Below are 23990 nucleotides of genomic sequence, written 5' to 3' on the forward strand. Positions count from 1 at the left end.
ATTTCATTCTTTTACGGTAGCTGTCCAGTTTTCCCAGCACCACTTATTGAAGAGACTGTGTTTTCTCCATTGTATATCCTTGCCTCCTTTGTCATAGATTAGTTGATTATCGGTGCGTGGGTTTATCTCTGGACTTTCTAACTTCTTCCATTGATCTATGTTTCTGTTTTTGTGCCAGTACCATATTGTCTTGATTACTGTAACTTTGTAGTATAGTCTGAAGTCAGGGAGTCTGATTCCTCCAGCTCCGTTTTTTTCCCTCAAGACTGCATTGGCTATTTGGGGTGTTTTGTGTCTCCATACAAATTTTAAGATTTTTTGTTCTAGTTCCGTAACAAATGTCATTGGTAATTTGATAGGGATTGCATTGAATCTGTAAATTGCTTTGGTTAGTATAGTCATTTTCACAATATTGATTCTTCCAATCCAAGAACATGGTATATCTCTCCATCTGTTGGTATCCTCTTTAATTTCTTTCATCAGTGTCTTACAGTTTTCTGCATACCGGTCTTTTTTTTCCTTAGGTAGGTTTATTCCTCGGTATTTTATTCTTTTTGTTGCAATGGTAAATGGGAGTGTTTCCTTAATTTCTCTTTCAGAATTTACAGCATTAGTGTATAGGAATGCCAGAGATTTCTGTGCATTAATTTTGTATCCTGCAACTTTACCAAAGTCATTGATTAGCTCTAGTAGTTTTCTGGTGGTATCATTAGATTTCTCTATGTATAGTATCATGTCATCTGCAAACAGTGACAGTTTTACTTCTTCTTTTCCAATTTGTATTCCTTTCATTACTTTTTCTTCTCTGATTGCTGTGGCTAGGACTTCCAAAACTATGTTGAATAATAGTGGTGAGAGTGGACATCCTTGTCTTTTACCTGATCTTAGAGGAAATGCTTTCAGTTTTTCACCATTCAGAATGATGTTTGCTTTGGGTTTGTCACATATGGCCTTTATTATGTTGAGGTAGGTACCCTCTATGCCCACTTTCTGGAGAGTTTTTATCATAAATGGGTGTTGAATTTTGTCGAAAGCTTTCTCTGCATCTATTGAGATGATCAAATGGTTTTTCTCCTTCAATTTGTTAATATGGTGTATCACATTGATTGATTTGTGTATATTGAAGAATCCTTGCAACCCTGGGATAAATCTCACTTGATCATGGTGTATAATCCTTTTAATGTGTTGTTGGATTCTGTTTGCTAGTATTTTGTTGAGGATTTTTGCATCTATATTCATCAGTGATATTGGTTTGTAATTTTCTTTTTTTGTAGTATCTTTGTCTGGTTTTGGTATCAGGGTGATGGTGGCCTCGTAGAGTGAGTTTGGGAGTGTTCCTTCCTCCACAATTTTTTGGAGGAGTTTGAGAAGGATGGGTGTTAGCTCTTCTCTAAATATTTGATAGAATTCACCTGTGAAGCCATCTGGACCAGGATTTTTTTTTGTTGGAAGATTTTTTTTTTCGGTACGCGGCCTCTCACTGTTGTGGCCTCTCCCATTGCGGAGCACAGGCTCTGGACGCACAGGCTCAGTGGTCATGGCTCACAGGCCTAGCTGCTCCATGGCATGTGGGCTCTTCCTGGACCGGGGCACAAACCCATGTCCCCTGCATTGGCAGGCAGACTCTCAACCACTGCGCCACCAGTGATGCCCTTGTTGGAAGATTTTTAATCACAGTTTCAATTTCATTACTTGAGATTGGTCTGTTCATATTTTCTATTTCTTCCTGGTTCAGTCTTGGAAAGTTATACCTTTCTAAGAATTTGTCCATTTCTTCTAGGTTTTCCATTTTATTGGCATAGGGCTGCTTATAGTAGTCTCTGAGGATGCTTTGTATTTCTGCGATGTCTGTTGTAACTTCTTCTTTTTCATTTTTAAGTTTATTGATTTGAGACCTTTCCTTCTTCTTCTTGATGAGTCTGGCTAATGGTTATCAATTTTGTTTATCTTCTCAAAGAACCAGCTATTAGTTTTATTGATCTTTGCTATTGTTTTCTTTGTTTCTGTTTCATTTATTTCTGCTCTGATCTTTATGATTTCTTTTCTTTTGCTAACTTTGGGTTTTGTTTGTTCTTCTTTCTCTAATTCCTTTAGGTGTAACGTTAGATTGTTTATATGAGATTTTTCTTGTTTCTTGAGGTAGGCTTGTATAGGTATAAACTTCCCCCTTAGAACTGCTTTTGCTGCATCTCATAGGTTTTGAATCATCGTGTTTTCATTGTCATTTGTCTCTAGGTATTCTTTGATTTCCTCTTTGACTTCTTCAGTAATCTCTTGGAAATTTAGTAGTGTATTTTTTAGCCCTCATGTGTTTGTGTTTTTTACGGTTTTTTCCCTGTAATTGATTTCTAATCTCATAGTGCTGTGGTCAGAAAAGATGCTTGATATTGGGGCTTCCCTGGTGGTGCAGTGGTTGAGAGTCCGCCTGCCAATGCATGGGACACGGGTTCGTGCCCCGGTCTGGGAAGATCCCACATGCCGCAGAGAGGCTAGCCCGTGAGACATGGCCACTGAGCCTGCACATCCAGAGCCTGTGCTCCACATTGGGAGAGGCCACAACAGTGAGAGGCCCTCGTACCGCAAGGAAAAAAAAAAAAAGATGCTTGATATTATTTCAATCTTCTTAAATTTACTGAGGCTTGATTTGTGACGTAAGATGTGATCTATTCTGGAGAATGTTCCATGCACACTTGAGAAGAAAGTGTAATCTGCTGTTTTTGGAGGGAATGTCCTATAAATATCAATTAAAACTATCTGGTCTATTGTGTCATTTAAAGCTTGTGTTTCCTTATTAATTTCCATTTTGGATGATCTGTTCATTGGTGTAAGTGAGGTGTAAAAGTCCCCCACTATTACTGTGTTACTGTCGATTTCCTCTTTTACAGCTGTTAGTATTGCCTTATGTATTGAGGTGTTCCTATGTTGGGTGCATATATATTTATAATTGTTATATCTTCTTCTTGGATTGATTCCTTGATCATTATGTAGTGTCCTTCCTTGTCTCTTGTAACATTCTATTTTAAAGTCTAGTTTATCTGATATGGGTATTGCTACTCCAGCTTTCTTTCGATTTCCGTTTGCATGGAATATCTTTTTCCATCTCCTCACTTTCAGTCTGTATGTGTCCCTAGGTCTGAAGTGGGTCTCTTGTAGACAGCATATATAAGGGTCTTGTTTTTGTATCCATTCAGCGAGCCTGTGTCTTTTGGTTGGAGCAATTAGTCCTTTCACGTTTAAGGTAATTATTGATATGTATGTTCCTATTATTATTTTCTTAATTGTTTTGGGTTTGTTTGTGTAGGTTCTTTTCTTCTCTTGTGTTTCCCACTTAGAGAAGTTCCATTAGCATTTGTTGTAGAGTTGATTTCGTGGTGCTGAATTCTCTTAGCTTTTGCTTGTCTGCAAAGCTTTTGATATCTCCATCACATCTGAATGAGATCCTTGCTGGGTAGTATAATCTTGGTTGTAGATTCTTCCCTTTCATCACTTTAAGTATATCATGCCACTCCCTTCTGGCTTGTCGAGTTTCTGCTGAGAAATCAGCTGTTAACCTTATGGGAGTTCCCTTGTATGCTTTTTGTCATTTTTCCCTTGCTGCTTTCAATAATTTTTCTTTGTCTTTAATTTTTGCCGATTTGATTACTATGTGTCTTGGCGTGTTGCTTCTTGGTTTTATCCTGTATGGGATTCTCTGTGCTTCCTGGACTTGGGTGGCTATTTCCTTTCCCATGTTAGAAAAGTTTTCGACTATAATCTCTTCAAATATTTTCTCGTGTCCTTTCTCTCTTTCTTCTCCTTCTGGGACCCCAAAATGCGAATGTTGTTGTGTTTCATGCTGTCCCAGGGGTCTCTTAGGCTGTCTTCCTTTCTTTTGTTTTTTCTTTATTCTGTTCTGCAGCAGTGAATTCCACTATTCTGTCTTCCAGGTTACTTATCCGTTCTTCTGCCTCAGTTGTTCTGCTATTGGTTCCTTCTAGTGTAGTTTTCATTTCAGTTATTGTATTGTTCATCTCTGTTTGTTTGTTCTTTAACTGTTCTAAGTCTTTGTTAAACATTTCTTGCATCTTCTCGATTTTTGCCTCCATTCTTTTTCTGAGGTCCTGGATCATCTTCACTATCATTATTCTGAATTTTTTTCCTGGAAGGTTGCATATCTCCACTTCATTTAGTTGTTTTTCTGGGGTTTTAACATGTTCCTTCATCTGGTACATAGCCCTCTGCCTTTTCATCTTGTCTATCTTTTTGTGAATGTGGTTTTTGTTCCACAGGCTACAGGATTGTAGCTCTTGCTTCTGCTTCTGCCCTCTGGTGGATGAGGCTATTAAGTGGATGCATTTTTAAACAATTCCATATTCCTCAAAGTGAAGGGGTTCCCCAGGACAGGGACCATGAAGAGGAATGCAAAGTAGGTGTTAACCTTTTAGGAGCTTAAAACAGTATTGCAGATCCTTCTCTCTGACCCCAACCTTTCCATCCCTGTAGACACCATACCCACTTCTACTTATCACGGTGTTCAGAACTCACCCCTTCTTTGGCTCTTGAGAGTTTTCAGTGAAACGTCCACTCTTAACATAATTATAACAATAAAATGACTCCTTTTAATTTATTTGCAACATAAACAGAGCAGGTCATAATTATCTTAATAAATCTTTTTCTCACACACAGTGTTATTGGTTCATCTCAGCATAGAGGGGCAGGTGGAAATAGTATAATAATCCCTCTTACTTTGTTTTAGTGCTATGTTCTTCAAAGTGTTTTCAGATCTCATCCTCAGAAAAGAGCCCAGAAAGGTAGTCAGGAAAGATAATATCAACCTTAATTTATAAGTAAGAAAGTCTGACATAGAAATGTTTTATTTATTCATACTCCATGTTGTTCCAAACTTGCCATGTTTACAGAACAACAGTGAGCAAGGGCCAGATTTCAAAACCAAATCCGGGGGCTTCCCTGGTGGCACAGTGGTTAAGAATCTGCCTGCCAATGGGACATGGGTTTAAGCCCTTGTCTGGGAAGATCCCACATGCCGCAGAGCAACTAAGCCGGTGCACCACAACTACTGAGGCTGTGCTCAAGAGCCCGTGAGCCACAACTACTCAGCCTGTGTGCCACAACTACTGAAGCCCACACGCCTATACCCTGTACTCCACCAAGAGAAGTCACTGCAATGAGAAGCCTGCACACCACAGCGAAGAGTAGTCCTCACTCACTGCAACCAGAGGAAAGCCCGTGAGCAGCAACAAAGACCCTACACAGCCAAAAATAAGATAAATATAATAAAATAAAAGCTATTTAAAAAAATCTGCTAAGTCTTTTAGATACAGAAAAATCTTTCTGGTAATAGTTCTCTTCCTGATACATACCCCCTTTCTAAATTCTTTTCGGCAGTTAAGGAGGAGGTAGAAAACTTTTCCTGAGTCTGCTTGATTGTGAATGCCTTTAGCTCAAAATAATTCACAGGACAAAGTGGCACATTTTGGCACATTTCTGCTCCCTTTTAACTTTTAAAAAGTAAAACATTTAAACTAGATTCCTTACTTCCCTAACATCTTTTATCTTTAAACAGTGCTAAAATTCTGTCGTTAACATTCCTTCCCAATGTCACATATGAAGAATAAAATACCCATGAAAGACATAGTCCTTCTCTAGATGGTGTCTGAGATGTTCAGGGAGAGTGATGGTATTTATGGGGATAACCTTGACCAGACTGTAATTCATAAAAAATGAATCATTCTCAAACTGTGGTATCTTAAATATTGTTTGTAACAAGTTACCTATAACACATCCCTATGACTGATTGCAACACAACCAATTTGTCACTTTTCTAGCTCAAAATCACTGGATTACAAAAAGTTGACCTTTTCAATGGATTTTCTAAAGGGTTTGTGCAAATCTTACATTTTAAAGGAAGATTCTTCTGTGTGTTATAAAATGTCATCATAATTTGTCTTCAGAAAAACAAAACAAGGGCTTTCCTGGTGGTGCAGTGGTTGAGAGTCTGCCTGCCGATGCAGGGGACACAGGTTCGTGCCCCGGTCCGGGAAGATCCCACATGCCGCGGAGCGGCTGGGCCCGTGAGCCATGGCTGCTGAGCCTGCGCATCCGGAGCCTGTTGCTCTGCAACGGGAGAGGCCACAACAGTGAGAGGCCCGCGTACCGCAAAACAAAAAAACAAAACAAAACAAAACAAAATTCTGCATGATCTCAATCTGAGCTGTTTCCACCACATGATGAATATTAGCCAAAATGTTCTTTCAAGACCAAAATCAAACCTCTGTCCTACACAAGCCCATTTCCTATCAGCTGTTGCTCTTCACACTTCTGTTTAAAAGCCCCTGAAGAAAATAAATAGATAAAATCCCTTGAAATCAACTGGGTAGTCTTAACGGTGCCTTTTGCAGAGCAAAAGTCTTTAATTTTGACAAAATCCAATTTATCAGTGTTTTTGCTCTGGTTTTTATCAAGGTTTTTTTTATGATTTATAGGAGAGATTTATTTGAAGAAATATTATGACATATAAAAGCTACATCACATCTTAATTTCCACTCATACAGCAGTAAATTTGATATAATGCATAATTAAAAGATTTTAAAATCCAGAATAGACAAAGTACTGCAGTTTGATCACAAAGTCAAATTAGTTGATAAGCAAACCTCCCAGAACAGCTTCATGTCAGCCGTGGCTGCAAACGTCATGTACAACACACCTGAATTGACAGATTGTATGTTAAAAAGGTAGCAACATCAGTGCACGTTGGGGATCCCTGGTGCCAGAAACAAAAGAAGAAAAACAAAATCCTACTAACATTGTAGACACTTTTATTGAGGGAGGGGGATAAATATTAGCTAAATATATTAAATACAGCTAAATCTATCAGCTATATATGTTGAGGAAATAAATTCACGTATGTTGTTACAATTTAAGGGTAGGGAAGTTCTGGCTTCCAATAATGGTGGATTTGTTTGGTTGAACTAACCTTCCTTCAGATAACAATGATAAACTCTGGATAAAAAAATTAACTATTGGAAAGTTCCTCAAAAGGAACTGGAGAGAAGTCACCCATAAAAAGACCAGGACAGCACTGGGTGAGATTGACAGTTCTGTGGCTTTATGCCTCAGGGGACTTCTCAATTCACATATCATAGGGTGGCAAAAATCCACAGTTTACTGGTTTGAGGGTTCAAGGAACATAGGTGGGGGCTGAGCAGCTTTAAAATTAGGGGGAAACCTGGAAAGAAGGGAACCACGGAGGGGATAAACTCCAAACCTTGAGCATAAACTGTGACCAAATTCTTGGCTGACACTGACTCCAGAAGCTCAACAGCAATAGCACATGGAAGCAGAAAGAACTGAGCAGAGATTTTAGCTCTTGTCTACCTCAAAGAAGACCGAGCTTGGAGTTCGAGTCAACCCAAGTTAACTACCTACTAGAACAAAAGTCAATATTCTTCAGAGGAACATACACAGTCCAGAATCTCTGAAATGCATCATTCACTATATCTATTATATAATAAAAATTATTAGACATAGAAAAAAACAGGAAAATGTAACCCACAGCCAAGAAAATTAAAAAAAAAAAAAAAGATATTGGACCCAAGATGAACCAGACATTGAAATTACTGAACGAAAGCAATAAACAACTATTTGAGATATGTTCAAGAACCTAAAGGAGAGAATTAAGAGGTACAAACTTCCAGTGACAAAGAAGTCATGGGGATGTAATGTACAGCATAGGAAATATAGTAAATAATACTGTAATAACTTTGTATGGTGATGGATATTAACTAGACTTATTGTGGTGATCATTCTGTAATGTATAAATATATCAAATCACTATGTTGTACACGTGAAACTAATAGAATACAGCAAGTCAATTATACTTAAAGATAAATTAATTAAATTTTTAAAAATAAATTAATTAAAGGGGGGAAAAGAACCTAAAGGAAAGTAGAGTCATACAAATAAACAGGGAATCTCAACATAGAAACTGAAACTATTCTAAAGAACCAAATGGAAATTTTAGAACTGAAAAGTTCAAAAACTGAAAAAAAAAAAATCACCACGTCTTTAACAGCATATTGGAGACCACATAAAGTCAGCAAATTTGAAGACAGATCAATAGAAATTATCCAATCCAAAACAGAGAAAAACATACTAGGAAAATTAACAAAACCTCAATGACATATGAGACAATATCAATCAATATAAGACATAAGTAACTAGAGTCCCAGAACGGGAGACAAATAATGAGACAGAAAAAGCATTTAAAGAAATAATGGCCAAAATTTTCCCAAACTGGGTGAAAAACATAAACTTACAACTAAGAAGCTCAGTGAACTGAAGGTAGAATAAATATAAAGAAGAACAGGCATAAAATAGTCAAATTACTAAAATTCAAAGATAAATAAGAAAAACTCAAAATTGGTCCAAATAAAAGAAACATTGTAATAGGTAAATAGGAGAACACTGATACAGATGTTGGCTGACTTCTCCTCAGAAATAATGGAGAGCAGAAAACAAGAGAATTACATGTTCAAAGCAATTTTAAAATTTTTTAATTAAAAAATACCTGTCATGGGACCTCCCTGGTGGTGCAGTGGTTAAGAATCCACCTGCCAATGTAGGGGACACAGGTTCAAGCACTGGTCTGGGAAGATCTCACAGGCCGCAGAGCAACTAAGCCCGTGCACCACAACTACTGAGCCTGCACTCTAGAGCCCGCGAGCCACAACTGCTGAAGCCCGCACATCTAGAGCCTGTGCTCTGCAACCAGAGAAGCCACCTCAGTGAGAAGGCCGTGTACTGCAATGAAGAGTAGCCCCTGCTCGCCACAACTGGAGAAAGCCCGTGCACAGCAATGAAGATCCAACACAGCCAAATATAAATAATATATTAAAAAAAAACACTTTCAGGCAGAATATAATTTTCCTTCAAAAATGAAGGTAACAAAGACACTTTCATATAACCAAAAACTAAGAGAATTTACAACCAACAGACCTGCACAAGAAAAGTTAAAAGAATTTCCTCAGTCTAAAGGATAATGATACCAGATGAAACTTTGATCTACAAGAAGAAATGTAGAGAACTAGACATAGTAAATATGTAGGAAAATTTAAGACAAGACATAGTAAATATGTAGGAAAATTTAAGACATACATACTATTTCTTTTACCAATTTTAAAAGACATGCCTGAGTAAAGCTAAAATTATTTTTAATGTAAATAGATCTAATATGTTTGACAATAGCAGTACAAAGAACAGAGGGCGTAACTGGAACAATGCTTTTCAAAAGTTCTTATTTTTAAGTGAAGTAGTAAATATTAATGTTAATTCAACTGTGATAAAATATAGTAATCCTTAGAGAAAAATCATTTTTAAAATATAGAAAGGTACAGCTAAAAAGCCAATAGGAAATTAAAATGGAATATTTAAGATATTTGATTAATTCAGATAGGGCAGAAAAGGAAGAAAAGAAGAATAACAATTGGTTGAGCCAAATTGAAAAATGGTAGACAAACAAAGAAGTATCGAATTGTAAATAAAAATCCAAACATCAATAATCGAGAAGGACACATCATAACTACAGTGGTCTTCCTATCAAAAGGAAATTAGGTATGTATAACTGGATCACTGTGCTGTGTACCTAAAACTTACACAATATTGTAAAGCAACTATACTTCAATAAAAAAAATTAGACTCCCTCTTTTGAGAACACCGGAATCACAACTAACTGCTGAACAATCATCGACAGAAAGGCACTGGAACTCACCAAAAAGATACCCCACATGTAAGGAGAAGCTACAGTGAGATGTTAGGAGGGGTGCTATTACAATAAAATCAAATCCCATAAATGTTGGGTGTGTGACTCACACACTGGAGAACACTTATACCACAGAGGTCCACCCACTGGAGTGAAGGTTCTGAGCCACACGCCAGGCTTCCCAACCTGGGGGTCTGACAATGGGAGAAGGAATTCCTAGAGTATCAACTTTGAAGGCTAGAGGGATTTCATTGCAGGACTTTGGCAGGACTGGGGGAAACAGAGACTCCACTCTTGGAGGGCACACACAAAGTAGTGTGTGCATCGGGACTGAGGGGAAGGAGCAGTGACCGCATAGGAGACTGAACCAGGTTTACCTGCTAGTGTTGGAGGGTCTCCTGCAGAGGCAGGGGGCAGCTGTGGCTCACCAAGGGACAAGGACACCGGCAGCAGAAGTTCTGGGAAGTACTCCTTGGCATGAGTCCTCCCAGAGTCTGTCATTAGCCCCACCAAAGAGCCCAGGTTGGCTCCAGTGTTGGGTCACCTCAGGCCAAACAACCAACAAGAAGGGAACCCAGTCCCACCCATCAGCAGACAAGGGGAGCTGTCTGTTGCCAGGCAGAGCAACAGTCAGCTCTGTACACCACCAGTCCCTCCCATCAGGAAACTTCCACAAGTCTCTTAGATAGGCTCATCCACCAGAGGGCAGACAGCAGAAGCAAGAAGAACTACAATCCTGCAGCCTGTGGTACAAGAACCACATTCACAGAAAAATAGACAAGATGAAAAGGCAGAGGGCTATGTACTAGATGAAGGAACAAGATAAAACCCCAGAAAAACAACTAAATGAAATGGAGATAGGCAATCTACCAGAAAAAGAATTCAGAATAATGATAGTGAAGATGATCCAGGACCTCGGAAAAAGAATGGAGGCAAAGATTGAGAAGATGTAAGAAATGTTTAACAAAGATCTAGAAGAATTACAGAACAAACAAACAGAGATGAACAATACAATAACTGAAATGAAAACTACACTAGAAGGAATCAATAGCAGAATAACTGAGGCAGAAGAACCTGGAATTGACCTGGAAGACAGAATAGTAGAATTCACTGCTACAGAACAGAATGAAGAAAAAAGAATGAAAAGAAATGAACACAGCCTAAGAGACCGCTGGGACAACATGAAACGCAACAACGTTCGCATTATAGGGGTCCCAGAAGGAGAAGAAAGAGAGAAAGGACACGAAAATATATTTGAAGAGGTTATAATTGAAAACTTCCCTAACATGGGAAAGGAAATAGCCACCCAACTCCAGGAAAGGCAGAGAGTCCCATACAGGATAAACCCAAGAAGAAACATGCCAAGGCACATAGTAATCAAATTGGCAAAAGTTAATTAAAGACAAAGAAAAATTATTGAAAGCAGCAAGGGAAAAATGACAAATAATATACAAGGGAACTCCCATAAGGTTAACAGCTGATTTCACAGCAGAATCTTTACAAGCCAGAAGGCAGTGGCATGATATACTTAAAGTGATGAAAGGGAAGAACCTACAACCAAGATTACTCTACCCAGCAAGGATCTCATTCATATTCGATGGAGAAATAAAAACTTTGCAGACAAGCAAAAGCTAAGAGAATTCAGCACCACGAAATCAGCTCTACAACAAATGCTAATGGAACTTCTCTAAGTGGGAAACACAAGAGAAGAAAAGAACCTACACAAACAAACACAAAACAATTAAGAAAATGGTCATAGGAACATACATATCAATAATTACCTTAAACATGTAAGGACTAATTGCTCCAACCAAAAGACACAGGGTCGCTGAATGGATACAAAAACAAGACCCATATACATGCTGTCTACAAGAGACCCACTTCAGACCTAAGGACACATACAGACTGAAAGTGAGGGGATGGAAAAAGATATTCCATGCAAATGGAAATCAAAAGAAAGCTGGAGTAGCAATACTCGTAGCAGATAAAATAAGACATTTTTTAAATATATTTTTTTGCGGTACGCGGGCCTCTCACTGTTGTGGCCTCTCCCGCTGCAGAGCACAGGCTCCAGGTGCGCAGGCTCAGTGGCCATGGCTCACAGGCCCAGCCGCTCCGCAGCATGGGGGATCTTCCCGGACCGGGGCACGAACCCGTGTCCCCTGCATCGGCAGGCGGACTCTCAACCACTGCACCACCAGGGAAGCCCAAAATACACTTTAATATAAAGAATGTTACAAGAGACAAGGAAGGGAAATACATAATGATCAAGGGATCAATCCAAGAAGAAGATATAACAATTATAAATATATATGCACCCAACATAGGAGCAGCTCAATACATAAGGCAACTGCTAACAGCTGTAAAAGAGGAAATAGATAGTAACACAATAATAGTGGGGGACTTTAACACCTCAATTACACCAATGGACAGATCATCCAAACAGAAAATTAATAAGGAAACACAAGCTTTAAATGACACAGTAGACCAGATAGTTTTAATTGATATTTATAGGACATTCCATCCAAAAACAGCAGATTACACTTTCTTCTCAAGTGCACATGGAACATTCTCCAGGATAGATCACATCTTGGGTCACAAATCAAGCCTCAGTAAATGTAAGAAGATTGAAATCTTATCAAGCATCTTTTCTGACCACAACGCTATGAGATTAGAAATCAATTACAGGGAAAAAAACATAAAAAGCACAAAGACATGGAGACTAAACAATACATTACTAAATTACCAAGAGATCACTGAAGAAATCAAAGAGGAAATCAAAAAATACCTAGAGACAAATGACAATGAAAACACGATGATTCAAAACCTATGGGATGCAGCAAAAGCAGTTCTAAGAGGGAAGTTTATAGCTATACAAGCCTACCTCAAGAAACAAGAATATCTCATATAAACAATCTAACCTTACACCTAAAGGAACTAGAGAAAGAAGAACAAACAAAACCCAAAGTTAGCAGAAGGGAAGAAATCATAAAGATCAGAGCAGAAATAAATGAAATAGAAACAAAGAAAACAATAGCAAAGATCAATAAAACTAAAAGCTGGTTCTTTGAGAAGATATACAAAATTGATAAACCATTAGCCAAACTCATCAAGAAAAAGAGGGAGAGGACTCAAATCAATAAAATCAGACATGAAAAAGGAGAAGTTACAACAGACACCGCAGAAATACAAAGCATCCTCAGAGACTACTACAAGGAACTCTATGCCAAAAAAATGGACAACCTGAAAAAAAAAAAAAAAAAGGACAACCTGGAAGAAATGGACAAATTCTTAGAAAGGTATAACCTTCCAAGACTGACCCAGGAAGAAACAGAAAATATGAACAGACCAATCACAAGTAATGAAATTGAAACTGTGATTAAAAGTCTTCCAACAAACAAAAGTCCAGGACCAGAAGGCTTCACAGGTGAATTCTATCAAACATTTAGAGAAGAGTTAACACCCATCCTTCTCACTCTTCCAAACAATTGCAGAGGAAGGAACACTGCCACACTCATTCTATGAGGCCACCATCACCCTGATACCAAAACCAGACAAAGATACTACACAAAAATAAAATTACAAACCAATATCACTGATGAATATAAATGCAAAAATCCTCAACAAAATACTAGCAAACAGAATCCAACAACACATTAAGAGGATCATACACCATGATCAAGTGGGATTTATCCCAGGGATGCAAAGAATCTTCAATATACACAAATCAATCAATGTGATTCACCATATTAACAAACTGAAGAATGAAAACCACATGATCATCTCAGTAGATGCAGAAAAAGCTTTTGACAAAATTTAACACCCATTTATGATAGAAACTCTCCAGAAAGTGGGCATAGAGGGAACCTACTTCAACATAATAAAGGCCGTATATGACAAGCTCACGGCAAACACCATTCTCAATGGTGAAAAACTGAAAGCGTGTCCTCTAAGATCAGGAACAAGACAAGGATATCCACTCTCACCACTATTATTCAACATAGTTTTGGAAGTCCCAGCCATGGCAATCAGGGAAGAAAAAGAAATAAAAGGAATACAAATTGGAAAAGAAGAAGTAAAACGGTCACTGTTTGCAGATGACATGATGTTATGCATAGAGAATACTAAAGATGCCACGAGAAAAGTAGTAGAGCTAGTCAATGAATTTGGTAAAGTTGCAGGATACAAAATTAATGCACAGAAATCTCTTGCATTCCCATACACTAATGATGAAAAATCTGAAAGGGAAATTAAGGAATAAAAAATTTTTTAATAAAATACCTAAGAAGGGAAATTAGGCAAATTATATGAGATAACTGGCCTATAATCTTTTAAAATGTCAAGGTTAAGAAACATAAGAACAGAGAACTGTTCCAAATTAAAGGAGAATAAGGAGATATGAAAACCATAGATGATCCTGACTTAAACATAACTCAAGGGGAAAAATTTTTATAAAGAATATTATTGAGACAAATGACAAAATCTGAATATACTCCGTAAACTGTATGTTAGTATTAGAACAATGTTAAATTTCCTGATTTCTGTAAACTAAACTAGGTTTTCTATGAGAAAATCCTTATCTTTAGGAAATACATATTAAATTATTCAAAGGAAAAAATAACACTAACTGAGACTTAATGGTGGAAAAGATTATTTGGACTAATACTCACATTGAGAAAAATAAGTAAAAAACTGGAAAATATTTTAAATATCCTAAAAGACCCGAAGGGCTAACAAGATAGTATGGAATTGACACACCAGAGTTTGTTTTGGTTTGGTTTGGTTTGAGGTATTTTTGGGTGGCGGGCATGGCGGGGCATGATGAATGGCCTGTGGGATGTTAGTTCCCTGAAGAGGAATTGAACCCAGGCCCTTGTGAGTGAGAGCACAGAGTCCTAATCACTGGACCGCCAGGGAATTCCCAGCACAGCAGAGTTAAACAGAATCCAGAGAGTAAGTGAACAACTGAAGCCACTTTTTTCCTGTGAGCATTTGACAATTTTATTAAACTAGAACTTTTATTTTGATGGTCAAAGGGAAGGAAATTTAAACCCACAGCACACAAAGAAGGTAGAGACCCTCTACTGCCTATACCCCAGTGTGGAGGTAAACCAGAAGTAAACCAGCCCTCTCAAAACTGAAGTTCAACTTCCCATTTCCTGGAGAGTACAATAAACCTCAAGTATTGAACTTTATTTAAAGTGGTTCCAAAGTGTTAGTGCCCAGTAGAAGCAAATGCACATCTTCTCTGGATGATGTTTTCTTCATTTCATGTTCAATTTACTCCTAGGAATAATTATTTAAGGATAATGAGCAGCACATTGTAAAAGATAACCTAGCAGACAAAGAAATAATCACAAGTAACAGTAGAAACGACACACAGAAACAGATCCACAAAGACTTCAGGTTGGAATTTCAAACACACAAAACTGTGTGCAAGAACCAGAAAAGAAGAAGAAATTAACTAGAATGTAGCACAGAAACAAAAATAAGTGAGAGATCAAGAGACAGGAAAGACAGAAGATCTAAACAAGTTTAACTGGATTTTAAGGAAAAGAAGAGACCAAAAAATGGACCAAAGGCAATATCTGATAAAATAATGACTGAAAGTTTTCCAGAATAAATTAAAGGCAAAAATTCACAGACTGAATATGCCCAATGAATCCAAGCAAGATAAATAAAAATAAATCTACATCTACATTTAGTACAGTGAAATTGTAGTTACCTCAGACAAAAAGAAAATCTAACACATCAACCAGAGAGAAAAAACAGAGTCCCTAGAAAGGAACAATGGTTAAACTTACAGCTGACTTCTCAACAATGATGGAATGGTAGTATCACTGAAATAACTATCAGCACAGAACTCTCTATAAGACAAAAAGAATTAAGGTCAGGACTTCCCCAGTGGCGCAGTGGTTAAGAATCTACCTGCCAATGCAGGGGACACGGGTTCAATCCCTGGTCCAGGAAGATCCCACATGCCGCGGAGCAACTAAGCCCATGCACCACAACTACTGAGCCTGTGCTCTAGAGCCCACGAGCCACAACTACTGAGCCCACGTGCCACAACTACTGAAGCCCCCGTGCCTAGAGCCCATGCTCCACAACAAGAGAAGCCACCGCAATGAGAAGTCTGCCCACTGCAAGAAAGAGCAGTCCCCACTGGCCACAACTACTGAAGCCCCCGTGCCTAGAGCCCATGCTCCACAACAAGAGAAGCCACCACAATGAGAAGTCTGCCCACTGCAAGAAAGAGTAGTCCCCACTTGCCACAACTAGAGAAAGCCGGCACACAGCAACAAAGACCCAACACAGACAAAAATAAATAAATAAATAAACAAAACTAATTTAAAATAAAAGAATTAAGGTCAAATAGGGCATTTTCAGACAAGCGAAATCTAAGCACCGGCAGATCCTCGCTACAAGGAAATTTAAAAAGATAAAGGAAAGGAAAATGATCCCAGGTAGAAGACCCTAAGAAGGAATGAATAGGAAAAAATAATTAGAAGAAAAACATATGGCTGAATCTACACTATATGGATAAAATAACAATAATGACTTAAAGGATTAAAAAAATCACACATTTACATTTAAAACTTATTTACACCTAAGGGCTTCCCTGGTGGCACAGTGGTTAAGAATCTGCCTGCCAATGCAGGGAACACGGGTTTGATCCCTGGTCTGGGAAGACCCCACATGCCGTGGAGCAACTAAGCCCATGCAACACAACTACTGAGCCTGCGCTCTAGAGCCCGTGAGCCACAACTACTGAGCCTGCGTGCCACAGCTACTGAAGTCCATGAACCTAGAGCCCGTGCTCCTCAACAAAAGAAGCCACCACAATGAGAAGCCCAGGCACTGCAAGGAAGAGTAGCCCCCACTCACCACAACTAGAGAAAGCCCGTCTTCAGCAACAAAGACCCAACGCAACCAAAAATAAATAAACAAATTTTTTTTAATGAATAAAATCTATCTTTCAAAAAACTTATGTACATCTAAACTGCTTCTGGGAGATGGAGTAAGCATACTTTTCCTTATTCCTCCCTCTGAGTACAACCCCTGGACATTATTTATAAAACATAAAAAGAATCCTTTGAAAAGGAAACAAAAATGTAGAAACCTCAGGACTGAAGGAACAACGCAGGGTTGAGTTCTCTGGGATTTTTTTAACCTCTTATACACCAGATAGAGAGCTGAAGAACCCAGCAACCCAGAAATGCCAATGGGGAAAGACAAAAATGCCAAGGAAAGCCTATCTCTAAAAAATGAATCAATTAAGAGGCAATTTGTCAAAACAGAAAACTTTTAGATGATAACCACTCCATTAGAGCTAAACGCCATAGAAAAAACTATGGCCGCACCCCTACCTGTGCAAGCAAAGCCAAGTGAGGAGGCTGCACTTCCACCCTAATGAGACTACAATTAAGTGTCCAGCACCCCTCCTGGGGTTGTGTCAGAGAAGGTAAAGTAGGGAGCCAGCAATTTCATCCCACGGGTCAGTAACAGGACCCTTGCCAAAGAGTGTCAGTGGAGGCCATGGGGGAAGCCAGGACTTGTGCCTCCAGTCAGTAATAAAGGGTAGTAGCTTCCCACACTCACTGGAGCTAGATCAGAGGAAGTCTAGTGGGAGTCAGGACATTCACCACCACCTGGCACTAACAAGGCAATCCTCATTGCCCTATCAGTAAAGACCACATGTGGAGCTGAAACTCACACCCCTGCACAGCAGTAATGAAGAGCTCCCCAACCTGGGTGTCAACAAAGGCCAAATGGTGAACCTGGACATCTAGCTCTACCTAACAATAACAAGTTAATATCCCTTCTCATTGCTGGAGCAGTAACACAAAAGGCCAACAAAAGCAAAAGTTCAAAATAAGATTCAGAGTACAGAACATAATTTTTGAAAATCCAAATTTCATTTGAAAAATCATTCATCATATCAAGAACCAGGAAAATCCCAAACTAAATGAAAAAAGACAATCAATCAATGCCAAAGCTTAGATGACGGAGATGTTATAATTAGCTGAAAAAGATTTTAGCAGCCATAAACATGTTTCCATGAGGAATTACAAACATCCTTAAAACAAGTGAATAGAAAGCCTCAGTTGATGAAATACCAAATGGAAATTTTAGAACTGAAAAATATAATAACCATCATAAAAAGTTCAGTCGAGGGCTTCCCTGGTGGCGCGGTGGTTGAGAGTCCGCCTGCCGATGCAGGGGACACGGGTTCGTGCCCCGGTGTGGGAGGATCCCACATGCCGCGGAGCGGCTGGGCCCGTGAGCCATGGCCGCTGAGCCTGCGCGTCCGGAGCCTGTTGCTCCGCAACGGGAGAGGCCACAACAGTGAGAGGCCCGCGTGCCGCAAAAAAAAAAAAAAAAAAAAAAAAAAAAAAAAAAAAAAAAGTTCAGTCGATTGGACTCACGAGCAGGATGGATGGGTGAGAGGAAAGAACAAGAGAGCCAGAAGATAGAACAATAGAAATTACTGAATCAGAAAAAAATAATAGAGATAAACAAACAAACAAAAAAAAATGCAAAGAATAGAGACTGAGGTATCCATGAAATTTTAACAAAAGATCAAACATTCATGTCATTGGTGTCCCAAAAGAGAAGAAAGAAAGCAGGACTGAAAAAGCATTCAAAGAAATCATGGCTGAAAACTACCCAAATTTGGGAAGAGACCTAAACTACATTCAAGAAGCTGAGAAAACACCAAACAGTAAAAATCTAAAGAAATCTACACCAAGAACCATTATATTTAAACTTCTAAAAACTAAAGACAAAGAAAAAAAATCTTTAAAACAGCCAGAAAAAAATGACACCTTATGTATAGGAAGAAAACAATTAGAATTATAGTAGATTTCTCATCAGAAGCAAGTGGCACAGCATTTTCCATGTGCTGGAAGAAAAGAAATGTGAAAAAAGAGACCTATACCCAGCAAAATATCCTTCAGGATAAGGAGAAATCAAGAGTCTCATATTAAGGAAAACCAAGGGAATTTTTCACCAGTGGAATTACCCTAAAAGAATGCCTGAAGGAGGTATTCTAAACAGAAAGGAAATGATAAAAGAATGAATCTTGGAACTTTACTGTGGTAAGCAGGAAAAAGGTGCATATCCTACCCTCAAAACAAGCAAATATGTCACCTTACATGGAATAGGAAAATTAAACTTGTGATGGAATTTAGGTTGCTAACTAGCTGGCTTTAAGATGGGGAGATTATTCTGGATTATTCTGTATGGGCCCAGGGTAAACACCAGGGTCTGTACAAGTGGAAGAGGGAGGCAGAAGAAAAGGTCAGAGCGATGCCATATAAGGACTAGATCCTCTGTTGCTGGCTTTTTTTTTTTTTTTAATTCATTTATTTATTTTTGGCTGTGTTGGGTCTTCAATGCTGTGTGCAGGCTTTCTCTAGTTGTGGCGAGTAGGGGATACTCTTCATTGTGGTGCATGGGCTTCTCACTGTGGTGGCTTCTCTTGTTGTGAAGCATGGGCTCTAGGCGCTCAGGCTTCAGTAGTTGTGGCATGCAGGCTCAGTAGTTGTGGCTCATGGGCTCTAGAGCGCAGGCTCAGTAGTTGTGGTGCACTTGCTTAGTTGCTCTGTGGTATGTGGTATCTTCCCGAACCTGTGTGCCCTGCATTGGCAGGCAGATTCTTAACCACTGCACCACCAGGGAAGCCCAGTGTTGCTGGCTTTGAAGTTAGAGAAAGGGGATAATGAGCCAAGGAATGTGGGTGATGCATAGAAGCTGGAAAAGGCAAGGAAATGCCTCCAGAAAGGACCACAGGCTGTGGCCAATACTTGGATCTCAAACCACTGAGACATGTCAGACTTCTGACTTATGGAAGTGTAACATAATAATTTTGTGTTGTTTTAAGCCATTTGGTTTGTGGTAATTTGTTACACCAGCAACAAACAGCAAATACAAATAGCCAGACAGAAAATCAGTGAAGATATAAAACTCAAAAGACTATAAAACCAAAGGGATCTAATTAACATTTATACACACCCACACAGCAACAACAGTTAACATCCTTTGCAAGTTCCCATGAAAAACACAGCAAGATGGACCATATTATGGGCTACAAAACATACTTCAACTACAAAAGAATTGAAATCATGTAGACTGTTCACCAAACAAATGGAATCAAACTAGAAATCAGTAACAGAAAGATAAGAGCAGACAACAAGGGCACCTACCAGGCACCGGTAGGGGACCATGGACACCTAAGGGGACGGGAGGAACCCCCAGCGACTGGCTTGCAGGATCTTGGTTCCCAGGCCGGAGGTTGGGCCTAAGCTCCTTTGGTGGGAACTCCAAGTCCAAACTGCTAGACTAACAGAGAACCTCAGACCCCACGGAATATCAATTGGAGTGAGGCCTCCCAGAGGACCTCATCTCAGCACCAAGACCCAGCTCTATCCAACTGCCTGCAAACTCCAGTGCTGGAGGCCTCAGTCCAAACAACCAGTAAGACAGGAATACAGCCCCACCCATCAAAAAAAAAAAAAAAGAAACAACAAAAAAATATGTTACAGACGAAGGAGCAAGGTAAAAACCTACAAGACCAAATAAACAAAGATGAAATAGGCAACCAACCTGAAAAAGAATTCAGAGTAATGACAGTAAAGATGATCCAAAATCTGGGAAACAGAATGGAGAAAATACAAGAAACATTTAATAAGGATCCAGAAGAACTAAAGAGCAAACAAAGAGTGATGAACAACACAATAACTGAAACTAAAAATACTCTAGAAGGAATCAATAGCAGAATAACTGAGGCAGAAGAACGGATAAGTGAGTTGGAAGATAAAATGGTGGAAATAACTGCCAGGGAGCAGCATAAAGAAAAAAGAATGAAAAGGATTGAGGACAGTCTCAGAGACCTCTGGGACAACATTAAATGCACCAACATTCGAATTATAGGGGTTCCAGAAGAAGAGAAAAAGAAAGGGACTGAGAAAATATTTGAAGAGATTATAGGTGAAAACTTCCCTAACCTGGGAAAGGAAATATTCAATCAAGTCCAGGAAGCACAGAGTCCCATACAGGATAAACCCAAAGAGAAACAGGCCAAGATACATTAATCAAACTATCAAAAATTAAATACAAAGAAAAAGTATTAAAAGCAGCAAGGGAAAAGCAACAAATAACATACAAGGGAATCCCCATAAGGTTAACAGCTGATCTTTCAGCAGAAACTCTGCAAGTCAGGAGTGGCAGGACATATTTAAAGTGATGAAAGGGAAAACCCAACAACCAAGATTACTCTACCCAGCAAGGATCTCATTCAGATTCGATGGAGAAATTAAGACCTTAATAGACAAGCAAAAGCTAAGAGAATTCAGCACCACCAAACCAGCTTTACAACAAATGCTAAGGAACTTCTCTAGGCAGGAAACACAAGAGAAGGAAAAGACCTACAAAACCAAACCCAAAACAATTAAGAAAATGGTAATAGGAACATACATATCAATAATTACCTTAAACACATAAGGACTAATTGCTCCAACCAAAAGACATAGAGTGGCTGAACGGATACAAAAACTAGACCGGTATATATGCTGTCTACAAGAGACCCACTTCAGACCTAGGGACACATACAGACTGAAAGTGAGGTAATGGAAAAAGATATTCCATGCAAATGGAAATCAAAAGAAAGCTGAAGTAACAATTCTCATATCAGACAAAATAGAATTTAAAATAAAGACTATTACAACAGACAAAGAGGGGCACTACATAATGATCAAGGGATCAATCCAAGAAAAAGATATAATAATGGTAAATTGATACAAACAGATGGAGAGATATACCATGTTCTTGGATTGGAAGAATCAACATTGTGAAAATGACTATACTACACAAAGCAATCTACAGATTCAATGCAATCCCTATCAAACTACCAATGGCATTTTTCACAGAACTAGAACAAAAAATTTCACAATTTGTATGGAAACACAAAAGACCCCGAATAGCCAAAGCAATCTTGAGAACGAAAAACGGAGCTGGAGGAATCAGGCTCCCTGACTTCAGACTATACTACAAAGTACAGTAATCAAGACAGTATGGTACTGGCACCAACACGAAATATAGGTCAATGGAACAGGATAGAAAGCCTAGAGATAAACCCATGCACATATGGTCACCTTACCTTTGATAAAGGAGGCAAGAGTATACAATGGAGAAAAGGCGGCCTCTTCAATAAGTGGTGCTGGGAAAACTGGACAGTTACATGTAAAAGAATGAAATTAGAACACTTCATAACACCATACACAAAAATAAACTCAAACTGGATTAAAGACCTAAATGTAAGGCCAGACACTGTAAAACTCTTAGAGGAAAACATGGGCAGAATACACTATGACATAAATCACAGCAAGATCTTTTTGACCCACCTCCCAGAGTAATGGAAATAAAAACAAAAATAAACAAATGGGACTCAATGAAACTTAACAGCTTTTGCACAGCAAAGGAAACCATAAACAAGAAGAAAAGACAGCCCTCAGAGTGGAAGAAAATATTTGCAAACAAAGCAACAGACAAAGGATTAATCTCCAAAATATACAAGCAGCTCATGCAGCTCAATATCAAAAAAACAACCCAATCCAAAAATGGACAGAAGACCTAAATAGACATTTCTCCAAAGAAGATATACAGATTGCCAACAAACACATGAAAGGATGCTCAACATCATTAATCATTAGAGAAATGCAAATCAAAACTACAGTGAGGTATCACCTCACATGGGTTAGAAAGCCATCATCAAAAAATCTACAAATAAATGCTGGAGAGGGTGTGGAGAAAAGGGAACCCTCATGTACTGTTGGTGAGAATGTAAATTGATACCGGCACTATGGAGAACAGTATGGAGGTTCCTTAAAAACTAAAAATAGAACTACCATATGACCCAGTAATCCCACTACTGGGTATATACCCTGAGAAAACCATAATTCAAAGAGTCATGTACCACAATGTTTACTGCAGCACTATTTACAATAGCCAGGACATGGAAGCAACCTAAGTGTCCATCGACAGATGAATGGATAAAGAAGATGTGGCACATACATACAATGGAATATTACTCAGCCATAAAAAGAAACGAAATTGAATTATTTGTAGTGAGGTGGATGGACTTAGAGTCTGTCATACAAAGTGAAGTCAGAAAGAAAAAAACAAATACCATATGCTGACACATATATATGGAATCTAAAAAAAAAAAAAAGGTTCTGATGAACCTAGGGGCAGGACAGGAATAGAGGCAGATGTATGTAGAGAATGGACTTGAGGACACAGGGAGGGGGAAGGGTAAGCTGGGACGAGGTGAGAGAGTAGCATTAACATATATACACTACCAAATGTAAAATAGATAGCTAGTGGGAAGCAGCTGCATAGTACAGGTAGGTCAGCTCTGTGTGTTGTGATCACCTAGAGGGGTGGGATAGGGAGGGTGGGAGGGAGACGCAACAGGGAAGGGATATGGGGATATACATATGCATATAGCTGGTTCACTTTGTTATACAGCAGAAACTAACACAACATTGTAAAGCAATTATACTCCAATAAAGATGTTAAAAAAAAAAGATAAGAGCAAAATATCCAAACAACACATGGAAGTTAAAGAAAATATTTCTAAATATTCCATAGGTCAGAGAAGTATCAAGGGAAATAAAAAATACATTGAACTGAATGAAAAGGAAAATACAACATGCCAAAATTTGTGGCACAAAGCTAAAGCAGTGCTGAGAAGGAAATTCGTAGCAATAAATGCACACTTTAGAAAATAGGGAAGGGCTCAAATAATTTTCCTAGGTTTCCATCCTCAAGAACTTAGAAAATGAAAACCAAAATAAACCAAAACTAAGCAGAAGGAAGGAAGTAACGATAAAAGCAGAAATCAATAAAACCAAAACCAGAAAAATAGAGAAAATCAATAAAACAAAGAGCTGGTTCCTTGGAAAGATCTATTAAAAGTGACACAGCTCTAGCAAGACTAACGAAGACAATAAAGGGAAGATACAAATTGCTGATATCTAAATGAAACAGGGGATATTACTACAGACTCTGAAGACACGAAAAAGATAAGGACTACTATGAACAACTTAGATAAAATGAACCAATTCTTCAAAAAACATAAAGCACCACTACTTGCTCATTATAAAATTAATAACTTTATAACTATTAAGAATATTGAATCTATAATCTAAAAACTCCCCCCAAAAGAATCTCA

This window comes from Phocoena phocoena, chromosome 8 (assembly GCF_963924675.1).
Source record: "Phocoena phocoena chromosome 8, mPhoPho1.1, whole genome shotgun sequence".
Classification (NCBI taxonomy): Eukaryota; Metazoa; Chordata; class Mammalia; order Artiodactyla; family Phocoenidae; genus Phocoena; species Phocoena phocoena.